Genomic DNA, 12,305 nt, shown 5'->3' with positions numbered 1-12,305 from the left:
CAGTAGCTCTCAGGCATTAGTGTGAGACAGTTTCTTGAAAAATCAAAAATAGACACAATTCCCAGTACCCCAAATGTAGCTGATCAGTCAAGACACGTTTGATGTCTGAAGGCAGCTGCTTTAGTCTTGCTCTTGAACTACAAGGCTAATGTAGCTAACAAGCAGGGTTGCTGTCTTTTGAAAATAGGGCTGTATTTTGGGCTGTAGTGGCAAATTTGCAATACCCTGATGCTGGTAGTGGTACTGCAGTCCACTGCGCGAGGATAACAGGCTGTGTTATCTTTAGTGTACACGTGTTCATCTCTCACAAAATAGCAGCATCAACAGAAAAATGATGCTACTATGAACCAGACCATTGATCTCAGAAACGAGTGAGCTAATGTAAATATGTTTTTGACCTAAAACCACAGGGAAACACAAGAGATAAATGCCACAAGAGTATTTCAGCACTGCTTCACGGCAAGCAGCTCACAGCAAACAGCAAACATTGGACTGGAAGCTTTGAGCCTAGCAACTGTGCACTCATTCCGCCATCGTTCATGCAACACTCGATAAGGTAAGCTTGTGGCGCGTGGGCAGTGTAAATAGCTGTATTGATAAAGATGGATTGCTTTGCAAAGGGATCAATTTTAATACGACTTTTTTGTGAAGCTCTACAAGGAAATAATGGAAGCTTAAACTGATTGTGCAAACAGGTTCCAGGTTCCTCACTGTCATGGCGGGTTAGGCCAGACAGAGGGATGAACACTTGCAGAGATGGGTCCAATGCAAGTAGTTTATTAACACATTTATTAATCACAATGCATTCTCCTTTCACATTGCCTATTATGATCGGATCAACTGTGTCTCATTGGTGTAGCACAGCATAGTCACCCAGGCTGGGAATCAAACCCCAGTCTTCCACATGGTGTGGTAGCTCACTGGCAGATGGGTGTTATCCATTGCGGCACAACAGATATACACAAACCATAAACAGGAGGTGTACCATCATGAAGGAGAGCCATTTAACCAGACAAAGAAACATTTCTGCTGTGGGCTGTATTGCTTCTACATAGAAACCAACCTACACTAAAGGACCTTTAAAGGACATCTTATTAAGGATGTAATTTTTTTAATGTGTAAAAGTCCAGGCAAAATACAGGCTTCAAGATAACTCTGCTGTTTTAGGTTTGGAAACCAGTACGTCATACAGGGCCAGTTTCCCGGACAGGGGTTAAGCCTTGTCCTGGACTACACAGCATTCTAAATGGAGAATCCCTATTGGGAGGAACATGTAATCCAAGACTAAGCTTAATCTATTTCTGGGAAACTGATACACAGAAACCACATTAGTAAGTCGCTTATTTGAGAGTATATGAGATTACATAAAAAGTATTTTTTTTATTAATGCTTGCATGATGTTAACTGGTGGGTTTAATAATCTGTGGCTTGTTAGCTTGATATGCCTCATAGCTCCAGTACAAAGCTAAAGAGGTAACCTTTGGACGACACTTGTCTTGACAGATGGACTAAATGTGGTTTATGGGAAAAATTGCATAAATGAGATTTTTTACTCTCCTATCGCTATGGGAGTTCTCGGCTTCCGGCAGTGCTGCAGTCAGGATCTCAGTGGGAATGTAACCCACTGAATGTCTGGAACGTCATTTCCCACCCACAGAGGCAAAACACATCAAATGAACGTGATGCTATCTGGCATCATGTTGCATTAAAAAAAAAGAAGAAGGAAAAATCCCAAGATGGGCAAAAACGTTCCCAGGATCCCCCTGGCTGATTTCTTCAGAGGTATGTGGCCTTGCTTTTGTTAGCGCCGTGGATAGATTTCCTCTCCCGAGCTCTGGAATCCAGCAGCCGGAGCCGGAGGCAACAATGGCGGTCTTTATTTGCCTCTTAAGGCACAGCAAGACACTCTTGCGCATGGGACGCTAAACAGTGCAGCGACCCACAAAACGGTGGCCTTGACCTGGCCGGGTTTGAAAGCAGCTATATACCAAAACTACGGGGCTAAAACAGAGAAAGTACAGAGCCAACACTTCTGGCGCAGAGTGACGGCTACCGTGCTAAGGGACCGACTTCATTTTGGCTAAGTGGTACAGAGCTGAAGGTTTGACAGCGCCACTGACATTTAGCAAATCCCTTAATTAGACAACTTTCTCACGAGTCACTGGAGTCACTAATGCAACAGGAGGCCCGGAGAGGGGAGGGGTGCGTAGAACATCAGCATCTTTGGGAGGAAATTAACAGAGTTTAGCCAACATGAAAGTCTGAGAATTAATGACTAAGTTGATGAGGTTTAATAGCCACGTATGCTAATTGTATGCATCTGTAACCTTTTCAGCCAAATGCAAAAAATCCATCTCACATTCATAGGCTCAGAGCGGGGGGGAGGTGTTGGGGGGTAAATCAGCAGCTGGAGATTCATGCAAGCAGAGCAGGGCAATTAGTTTTCTTCTCAGAACAAGTGCATTCCTTCCAAGTACGCCTGTATTACTGCGGAAAAGCGGGCGCCGCAATTAGCTTATAGATGTTGTCTTCGGTCTGCGAAGATCCATAATGGAATCTATGACCTCGGATGTACTGGAATATGCGCTTGACAAACTGATCAACTATCAGCAGAATTAGCATTAGTGGAAGGAGAAGCAAAAGACCGAGATACAGAATGCAAATTGGCACATTGCATAGTTTGGAAGCATAATGAAATATGCATGATGAGAAAGATGCAAAGAATCTGTGCTTGTTAGAGCTACTGCTTTGATATCAAGCCACCATCCTCGCAAAGACCTGTTTGAAAATCTAGGCCATTTTCATCAAGAGGATTTCGCAGAGGACAAACCAATTGACTTTGACGGAAATAAAAAAAGAACCCTTGAAACTCAAAGAAGATGTCAAGACAAAGATAACTGCTTTTCTAAGGGGACACCGCACTGAATGGATGACTGCCTTAAAATCAAATATGCAACAAATGCGTCTAAGGAGAAACCGATGGCTCGAGAAAGAGACTTTTTTGTAGTTTTATAAAAAATAAAGGCTCCTACATGGTTCCACAGATCTAGAAAAAACTTTTAATTGGTACTTTGTAGGAATATCCCAATCAGGTTACTTTGACCACCCCAACTCCTCAATCTGATTCGAGGCTCTTAATGCTGAGGGTCATACGAATCTTAATAAAATTATCTAATAATCCAGTCTACACACTCTGGTCCGATATCTGGTGTTGTTTGTCAACTACTGATGTGAAATAACTGGTTTATAGTGGGTGAATGTTATTATTGCTATTACTTGGGTCTCTATTATGTGTGTGTATTAGCATTAGCATTAGCCTTAACTAGGTTCTAAACATGCTCTTCAGTGCTGTTTTAAAAACAAAGAAATGTGCTCTGAACACTGTGGTTAAAACAAAGATTTGGAACTGGACTAGGATTAAAATAGCCAATACCCGATCCATGAAAATATGCCTGGATCAGCCCCAATTCTGATCAGATAGGCACATCCCTTTTACTTTATTATTATTTCTTGGTTCTTTAAAAAGGTTCTCCACATTTGCATCTCTTTAACAAAGAACTATTCATTAAAAGTTTAAGGTACTAAGTTAAACAAAGGGTTTTTTTTTTAATGTCGCTGCTCCAAAAACTTTTTGACTCCACATTTTCTTAGGATTTATGAACTCTTTGTAGAAGTGGGCAACACAACTATATTTTATCTTTACTGTGATAAATTATTTAACTATGAGCCTGTTTACAACTGGTATTAACATCATTTTCAGAGGTGCTCAGAGACGGAGCTCATCCACATTTAATACAATTGTCAATGAAATGGGTTTTCTGTGATTGGATTCTGTCCGGAAAGCAGAAATATGTCTGTCAAAAAAAACAAATGAGTAATAATTACAGTGGATATTTGCTTCTCTTCTACTTGCTCTATAACCCTTGCTCTCTCTAGCTGTATGTGTGCGTGCACTCTCGCGCTCATGCTTATTTACCGGTAGATGAGAGCAGTATAACACAGTTTGTTCCACTGAGGTTTAAATATTCTTTTCTTAGCCATTCTTGTTCCAGCACATTGTAGAACCCTCACCATAACTCTAAACTATTCAGTCTCTAGTCTCCCACAGCAGGACAACTATTGTTTACAAGAAGTAAAAAGTAAATGACAAACTGGTGTGTTTTTTCCATGGGGAATTAAAATCTGATCTCATCTGATCACACTGGGGACAAATGTTAATGATAAGGGTAAACAGAATCCGGTCAAAGTAGATCCAGATACTATCAAGATAGGTGGTTAATGCCAGGAGTAAACAGGGCCTATGCTCGTCTGAGCATATTGTGGGTACTTACTTTAACACTACATACAAAACTACTACATGATTTATTACAAAAAGAACATACAGTAATCAGTCCTGATTAACTGAATGTAATGAATAAATATCATTGTCTTCATCCTTTCTGACAATATGTCCTCTACTGGTGTTTTCTTCTGTTCCAGCTTAGAGAAATGGAGAAAGCTACTTAGATATTAGCCTGTGTTTAGCTGTACTGGACAACGCTATGTCACATCTAATCCCATAATTGGCGCATCCTGTTCCCCATGGCTGTTGCTTATATAATACACAATATGTCCAAATATTTGTGGACACCCTTTCTAATGAATAAATTTTAAGTTACTACTTTAAGTTATACTCAAGGCTGACAGAAATGTCCAAAAGCACACACAAAGCTTGTCCAGACCCCATAGAGAAGTACTGCCAATGGAACAGGACTCTCTAGAGCACATCAAGGTGTGGGCTAGAGGGATATAAAGCCCCACCCAGCTTTAGTGAGCTGTGGAGCAGTGGAACTGTGTTGTCTGGAATGATGGATGATTCCAATACTTTTGGGATGAGTTGGGGAGTTGGAGATGAGGTAGAGTGGTGATCATCCTAACACTCTCGTCGCTGAATGCAATCAAATTCCCACAGTAACAATAAAAAAGTAGCCTTCCCTTCCCTGGGCAGTAGACAGTTACTTCAACAAAAGCAGGACACAGTATCTTTAATACCCTTGATTTCAGAAGAAACAATGAATGAACAGGTGTCCCAATACTTTTGCCCATATAATGTCCTTAGATGCTAAAACAAGACAGTTGTTCTAAACGCAGTCTGGACAACGCCCGCCCCGCTGTTAGGCATGCTGCTCTCCCCACAGACATAACAATGAGAATAACAACACTGTGAGCTGTTTGAGCTGTCCCTGTCGGAGAATTACAACACCCTTAACATCTTTGCTATTTTTACCAGCTGGGGCGCGACACGCTTGACCCGGCACAGTAAAATATTCATGACGGGCCGCCTGTCTGATTCACTCTGGTGCCAGGTTTTGGGTGAAACTGACACAATGGATGTGTGATACCTTGAGGCGCCAAACAACTTTTACTGACTCTCTACTGACTGCGGAGGTTCCAGCCATGCGTGTGTAGACTCCATCCTACTGCACAGTTCTAGCTCCCTAATAAGCTACATTCCACAGTACCTTCTGTCAGGACCAAAGAAGCTAGGGGCCAATAAGACAAGCTTTGACCAGCTCGGTCACACAGTTGGACAAAAAAAAAAAGACAAAGGCAGATGTCTGGACTCTGCCTCTTCCTTGAAGGAATTTGTTAGGGCCATCTCACGACCTATTCTGACCTTGTCTTCTACTCCCCCCCCCCCACCCCTACCTCCAAGCCTCCAGCAGGGGGTCAGTCATTCTGAGGTTCTTAATGGGTGGTGAGGTAGTCTGATATTCTGTTGTGATGCTGACAGACACGCCATTCCTCTCAGCTTGGAAAAATGCCTCGGCATTCATCTAAGTGACACTAATGTGCATTGTGGCTAATGAGCTTACAGCCTTGGTAATTATTTCAGCTGGAGAGAACTGACAACTTAAGGCATTTTCGGCACTCTGCATGACAAGCAATTCAGCGTACGGCCCTTTTACATGAGACAAACTGGCACAGCATCTTGCTAAGGATCGTGCTGCTGTTAACTGCTACGTTAATGATGGTTTCTGGTGATCATATGAGACCTAGAACACCAGTCCCATGACTCTGAGCAATTCTTCTTCATCAGGTAATTAGAGTAAGATGTATAAAAAGTGTAATCTGAGTATATCTTGGTTGTGCAATATATTGTGATCACTACTGTGATGCTGACATTTGCAGAAGGCTATAGCAAGGTCCATTGCTATACGTAGCAGTAGAACTGTGGTACTACCATTATAACCACTGTGCAGCTCTAATTAGTGCCAGAAATTATATCTTTCACTGAGGCCTGATTTGACTGTTCCCAGTTTGCTTCTGGGACAGTTTAGCACAATCTCACTAAATCCCTTCTGACCTATAAACCTGCAGGAAGGCCACATTCTACTATGATTTATGGTTGGGTTGTGCTTTGATGATGCTCTGGTGCTGACAACCAAAGTACCCACTTGGGAAAACCCTTAGCCGTGAGATTTACGTTACAACTACAGTGGCATGTCAATAAAGCTCTACACGAATGAGCATGGTTAGCCGCTGAATGCTAGGAATGAAAGGATATGTCTGACAAAAAATCTACACAATTTAGAGAATTGAATTTCCAGTAACCACAGATCTAGCCAATCAGCCAAGACATATTTGGTGTCCAAATTTCACTTCTAAGGCTAACGGTGCTAACATCAGAACTCAACACTAGCCCACTTACCCCAATTCCAGTCAATCAGCCAAACCATGGTGGTGTCCAAAGTTTCCCTCTTTAATTATGAATTAGAGAATTGAGGCTAGCGTTGCTAACACTGAGAACACTATAAAAATTAACGAACGTCAAGGGTACAGGGTTTGATTTTTCACTGAACCACTCCTTTAATGTCCTTTAATGCCAGATAGAGCTTGGCAGTCTGTGGCAAAGTGTTCCCAGCCCTCTTTTCGGCCATGTAGCTCAGGGCAAGATTGGACATTTAAGATGAACTCCCACAAACCCACAACGGCTTCACTATGGCTGGCCTCATGCTGAGGACAAAATAACACCTCACATAGTTACATGCTTTGAAAGCTCTCTCCGAAAAGGCAGTGCGGGTTCGGTGGCTGCCTATCATGGTTACAGTAGAGTAGGCTCCATTGAGCCATCATTCAGTGAGTGCTGAATGTATAAGGTGCAAACAATGAAAGAGGGTTTAAATCACCCCCTAAGTATAACCAAGGCACAATGAGTCCTTCACTGGCAAGAGAGATAATGCCTCGGCCGCCACTGAAGTCAGCAAGCATTTTCAGGCCACTTTGTTTGAATATATTCTAGTATCCTTGCCCTTTGCTGACCAACTGAGTCGAGAAGCCAATGGTTTTGAAAGTGCAGGGGAACTTCATCTTCACCGTACACATGCTGAGAGTGAAATGAAAAGATTTCAGTACCCCGGCCATTTCTCCTTGGCCCCTTGGCATAGGAGAATGAATTACAGTGATGCCAATTACAAAAACTGTTAATCAATCAGCCCCAGGGCCACACTTACGTAAAGCGTTTAGCTCTGCATGAACTCAAGGCCCTCTAATTGAATATCAGACCCCTGATGAGGAGTTAACAGCATTAATGGGCTCCAGCCCTCCTCCTGGATTCTTGGCACCGGAGACTGTGATGGAAGACACATCTAGCTCCGTACTCTCTGCAGATGCACCCTCCAGCTCATCTACAACCAGTGTGGGCTTGCCATCTTTGAAATAAGAATAGCAACCACACAGCCTCGAGAAACACATTTGACACACTGGGTCAGCCATGGAAAATTACCTTCTGCACTTTCCAATATAGAAAAAATCCCAGTGTTCTTTTCTCCTAGTGTTTTAACTCCGCCAAAGAAGAAAAGTTGAAGGTCCCTGGCAGAAAGCATCAGGGCAACATTCTTATTTTCCCTATTAAACATGCATGACAACAAAAAGCAAACACCACGGCCTTCGCTGCCTGTTCTCAAATAACATCCAGAGTCAATCCTGGTCAATACGTCACTCTTAAAAGCTGACAGGAGGTTGAAAGAGAAGAGTCAAAATAAACAGGGAGCAATGCTGAACCAAGATTGAGAAGATCATGCTCTTTCCATCTTTCACCGCTTAATGGTATTTTAAACGCATCATCTGAGCCAGACAGGCCCATGAGAAGGCTGCTGTCAGACACCTCACGTCCTGATGCCAGGTACGTCCTCTCGGACAAAGCACGTCATCCGAGCTGTCCAGCTCATTAAAATTCAAACACTACCACCCTCAGCAAACAAAGGATATGACAGATGGCTGTGGAGATCACACCACCAAGGAGAAAAGCTTAGCGTACAGGACTGTATGCACAGGGGCTAATCTGGGTGGAGCAGCAGCTGACGTGGACTCTGGATTCTGCTGTGCATAAAGTCTATTGGCAAACAAGGCGTGCGATAGATCCACACTCATTACGGCAACTATCTAAACACATCTCAATCCAAAGGAGTACGTAAGGATTGAGGGAGCCCTAGACACACACACACACACCCACATGGTTAAATCTGAAACCTTGAGGAAGAGAGCCGCCACCTCAGTGAATGGAAAGTCGCATTCTACAGCACTGTGGCTGAAATGCCGGCAGCAAGAGTAGGCTAACTGTCACATTATTTCTGCTGCCATGGCCATGGCGGCACAGCTGCTGATGCAGGTGATGGCCTTCTGTTGACATGGCCTACAGCAAGCGCAGTCACAGCTATGACAATGACTACACATTCATGGAGCAATATGCAGAAAAACCTGCCAGGAGCTCCGTCTGACAGAAGTAGTAATTATGCTAATTGCTTCAAAAGAACGATCTTGTTATGTAACTAATCTAGCCTGAAATGCACAATATGGACAAAAGTATTGGGACACCTTCTCATTCACTGTTTTGTCTGAAATCAAGGGTATTGTTGGTGTAATTGTCTCTGCTGTCCAGGTGAAAGCTTTCTACTAGATTTTGGAGCATTGTGATGACGATGACCACCCCACCCCCCCAACTTATCCCAAAAGTATTGGATGGAGAACCATCATTCCAGAGGACACAGTAGTTCCACTGCTCCACAGCTCAATGCTGGAGGGGGGGGGGGGGTGCTTAATACTTTGTTAATCATGCTTTGTGTGTGTCAATAGGTGCAATGTAAAGTAGCTAAATGCATTCACTTGTAGGGGTGTCCACAAACATTACATGGACACATAATGTGTTTGAGGAGGTTGACAAGCATATCAGCCTACGTTCAGATGTTTGTCTTAATTCCAACACTTTCTCAAAGTAAACACAGTCATTCAGAGTGGCTCGGTCTAAAATCCTTAATTCTAGAGAAATTTACCAGCTTAAATGTCTTGACCAGGTTGGGTTATCTATACCAAAAATACCAACATTCTGTTTTCTATCCATAACAACCAGTGAACCTATACAAGTCTCCTGAGCCGTGTATGTAGTTAATAATGGGAACATAGAGGTAAATCTGAAATAATAGATTTTAGAGTTATTTTGCCTTACAAATCCCTGTATTGTATCTTGCCACCCTGAATTGTTATGAATGTCAATCCATATCCTGGTCGTTATGCTACTGTAAAGCATAGTAAACAAAGCATATTTGCACAAATATTGAGTAATAAGTGTCTGTGATGAAGATTTTAGAGGCGTTAAACTCTTCAGATGTCTATCACCAGTAACTATTTCTACTGATTGCCGTATTTCACATCAAACCACTCTGCATTACTTTGTTTACATCTTGATATATTTGAATTATGCCCAGATCTTGAAGAGTGGAATTCTTCTTAAGGCTGAGCGTATCACTTAAGAATTCTGCTTTTAAAGCTGAGTAAGATAAAGCAAATATTGGATTGTTCTCTGACAAAATCTGATACATGGACAAATATTAGAATATACAGAATTCCCTTATGCCCAGCATATCGTCACTGTCATGCAAAAATCTTGCATCTAAATTTTTGTCATTTCTTACTTTTTGACTTATCGATGGGGGACTGAACTATATTTGAGATTTTTTCTTTACATTGTGTGAAAAAAAAACATAATGAATGCTCCAAAATGCTCCCAAATTACTTTGATGATGAGGTTGATGATTGTCTTCCCTCTCTTGTAAAGTTGCCTTTTTGGAGAAACAATATATTTATCATATATTAAAATATATATGTGTCCTATATGCTACACTGCAGCCATATATCTATATATATATATATATATATATATATATATATATATATATATATATATATATTGATATATGGCTGCAGTGTAGCATATAGGACACATATATATTTTATACACCGGTCAGTCATAACATTAACACCACCTTGAGCAGGTCTCCCTTGTGCCGCCACAACAGAGCTGACTATTCAAGGAATGGACTCCACAAGACCTCTGAAGAGTGTTCTGTGGTATCTGGCCCCAAGACGTTAGCATAAGATCCTTTAAGTCCTGTAGGTTGTGAGGTGGGACCTCCATGAATCACATCAATGACGTGACCTTAGGTGCCCATGACCCTGTTGCCTTTTCATCAATTATCCTTTCTTGCATCATGCCTGATGTTTTGGAGATGTTTTGACCCAGTTGTCTAGCCATCAGTTTGATACTTGTCAAAGTGGCTTAGCTCCTTATGCCGTATATTTTTGATTTTAACACATCACCTTCAAAAACTGACTGTTTACCTGCTGCTAAGTATATCCACCCCTTGACAGATGCCACTGTAGATGAAGATAATCAGTGTTTCTCACTGTACCTGGCTGTGGTGTTAATGTTATGACTGATAGGTGTATATGTAAGACATATTTTTAACAATAACCTTGTACCTCAAAAACGTTACACTAGACAGGACAAAAAAAAATATATGTGCTATAATTGATATTTCTTATATGTTTAAAATATAAATGTACATATATGTATTTGCCTTACCATTTAAAAAAAACAATAAATACATGATTCATATATTATACATGTATACAATATATACGTGCATATATTTTGAAATCTATGTCTTTATTCTTTATGATATATGTGCAGATATGGCCATATATCAGATTTCCATATGGGGCTGTATTGGCCAGTACTCAAGATTTCGTGGTGGTATCATGCAGCATCTTTACCTCAGATGAACTTGTTCAAAATACTGTAAATTAAGACCCATTCTAACAGACTCTACATTAAGCACCATTGTCATCATAGCAGATTCTACACGATTAAGCAGCACTGAGACACCGAAAACACCTCACCTGATCAAGGTATTCCACCTCAAGCCTCCAGTGTGTTTACAGTAAAACTCAGGTGTTACTTCTGAAGTCTGGGGGGATGTGTGATGTGTCTGTGTTTGAAGTTGCAGAAGTTCACACTCCAACAGGTGAACTGACTCAGAGTCACCTTAAGTGACCTGATTAGGATGAGCTCACTGCTGTTCATTTGCTTATCACATGGCACCAAATCTAACTTGAGAAGCCTGAATTGTGTAAATGCAGCAACCTGCAGCTCTGATCATCTAGAGGATTGAATGCTCCTCCTTCATCAGCTCATCTGTGTCCAGAAGGACTTCACTGGACCCTGATGGTTCAACACCTGGGATTCTGCTGCTCAGTACCGAGCAGGGGAGAAGGAGCATTACCCTCAGAGGTAAAATGATGGAAGTTCTACTTTCAAACTTAACTGGCCTTTGCTCTTGAAGCAGAGATACAGCTTATGCAGAATGAATGGCATTCATAAAAGATGGCAGCAAAGGCGTAGTATCACACACACAAACAGCACGCACGAGGTGCAACAGCTGGGCGAACCTAGCGCTCGTTCCCTCACACAGCACAAAGGAACAGCAATGCAGAAACGTTACCCCCGTAAAAAACACACAAGCGCGTGCGCGTGTAACCAAAGCTCGCCTACCTCACGCGCACAGGCGCTCCTAACTGCTCCAGCGTAGACGCGCGGCTCGCGCGGCTTCTCACTGCTCTTTCCCCGAAAGTTGAGCGTAATGGTGAGCTCACGCGCTCCTTCCCAGCTGCCTCGGCTCTGGTGGTCCAACTCGCTGCTGTCGTAAAAGGCGCCTGCTAGCTCGCTCGCTCACTGCCCCCCGTGCGCGAGCGCTCGGCTGTGGACCATATTCCCCCTCCGAACAGGCTCCTAAAGTAACACACTCCCCGAGGACACGTGACCATCCCACGGGGAGAGATTTCACTCAGCACCCCTCAACACACACACACACGAGCGAAACGCACGCACACACACATACATAAACACACACACACACATTTCCCAAGGTAGTCTCCCACTCCAAGCGCGTTGGAGTGGCTCCCAGGCTGGAGCATGACCAGTAGTGTGT

The 12,305-nt window shown here is 42.5% G+C and overlaps 1 protein-coding gene across 1 annotated transcript in view; it reads right to left on the bottom strand.

Moving 5' to 3' along the window:
• Window positions 1-12,043, bottom strand: part of mid2 (midline 2) — a 153,610-nt gene extending 141,567 nt beyond the window's left edge. Inside the window, exon 1 of the mRNA XM_072663615.1 lies at window positions 11,870-12,043. The gene's annotated coding sequence lies outside the window, so the exon portion shown is untranslated. The remainder of the gene's footprint in view (window positions 1-11,869) is intronic.
• Between the last annotated feature and the right edge of the window lie 262 nt (window positions 12,044-12,305).

Source organism: Salminus brasiliensis, chromosome 19, assembly GCF_030463535.1.
Source record: "Salminus brasiliensis chromosome 19, fSalBra1.hap2, whole genome shotgun sequence".
Taxonomy (NCBI): Eukaryota; Metazoa; Chordata; class Actinopteri; order Characiformes; family Bryconidae; genus Salminus; species Salminus brasiliensis.
Note: the sequence above shows the minus strand (reverse complement) of the source record. Positions and strands in the feature narration are given on the sequence as shown.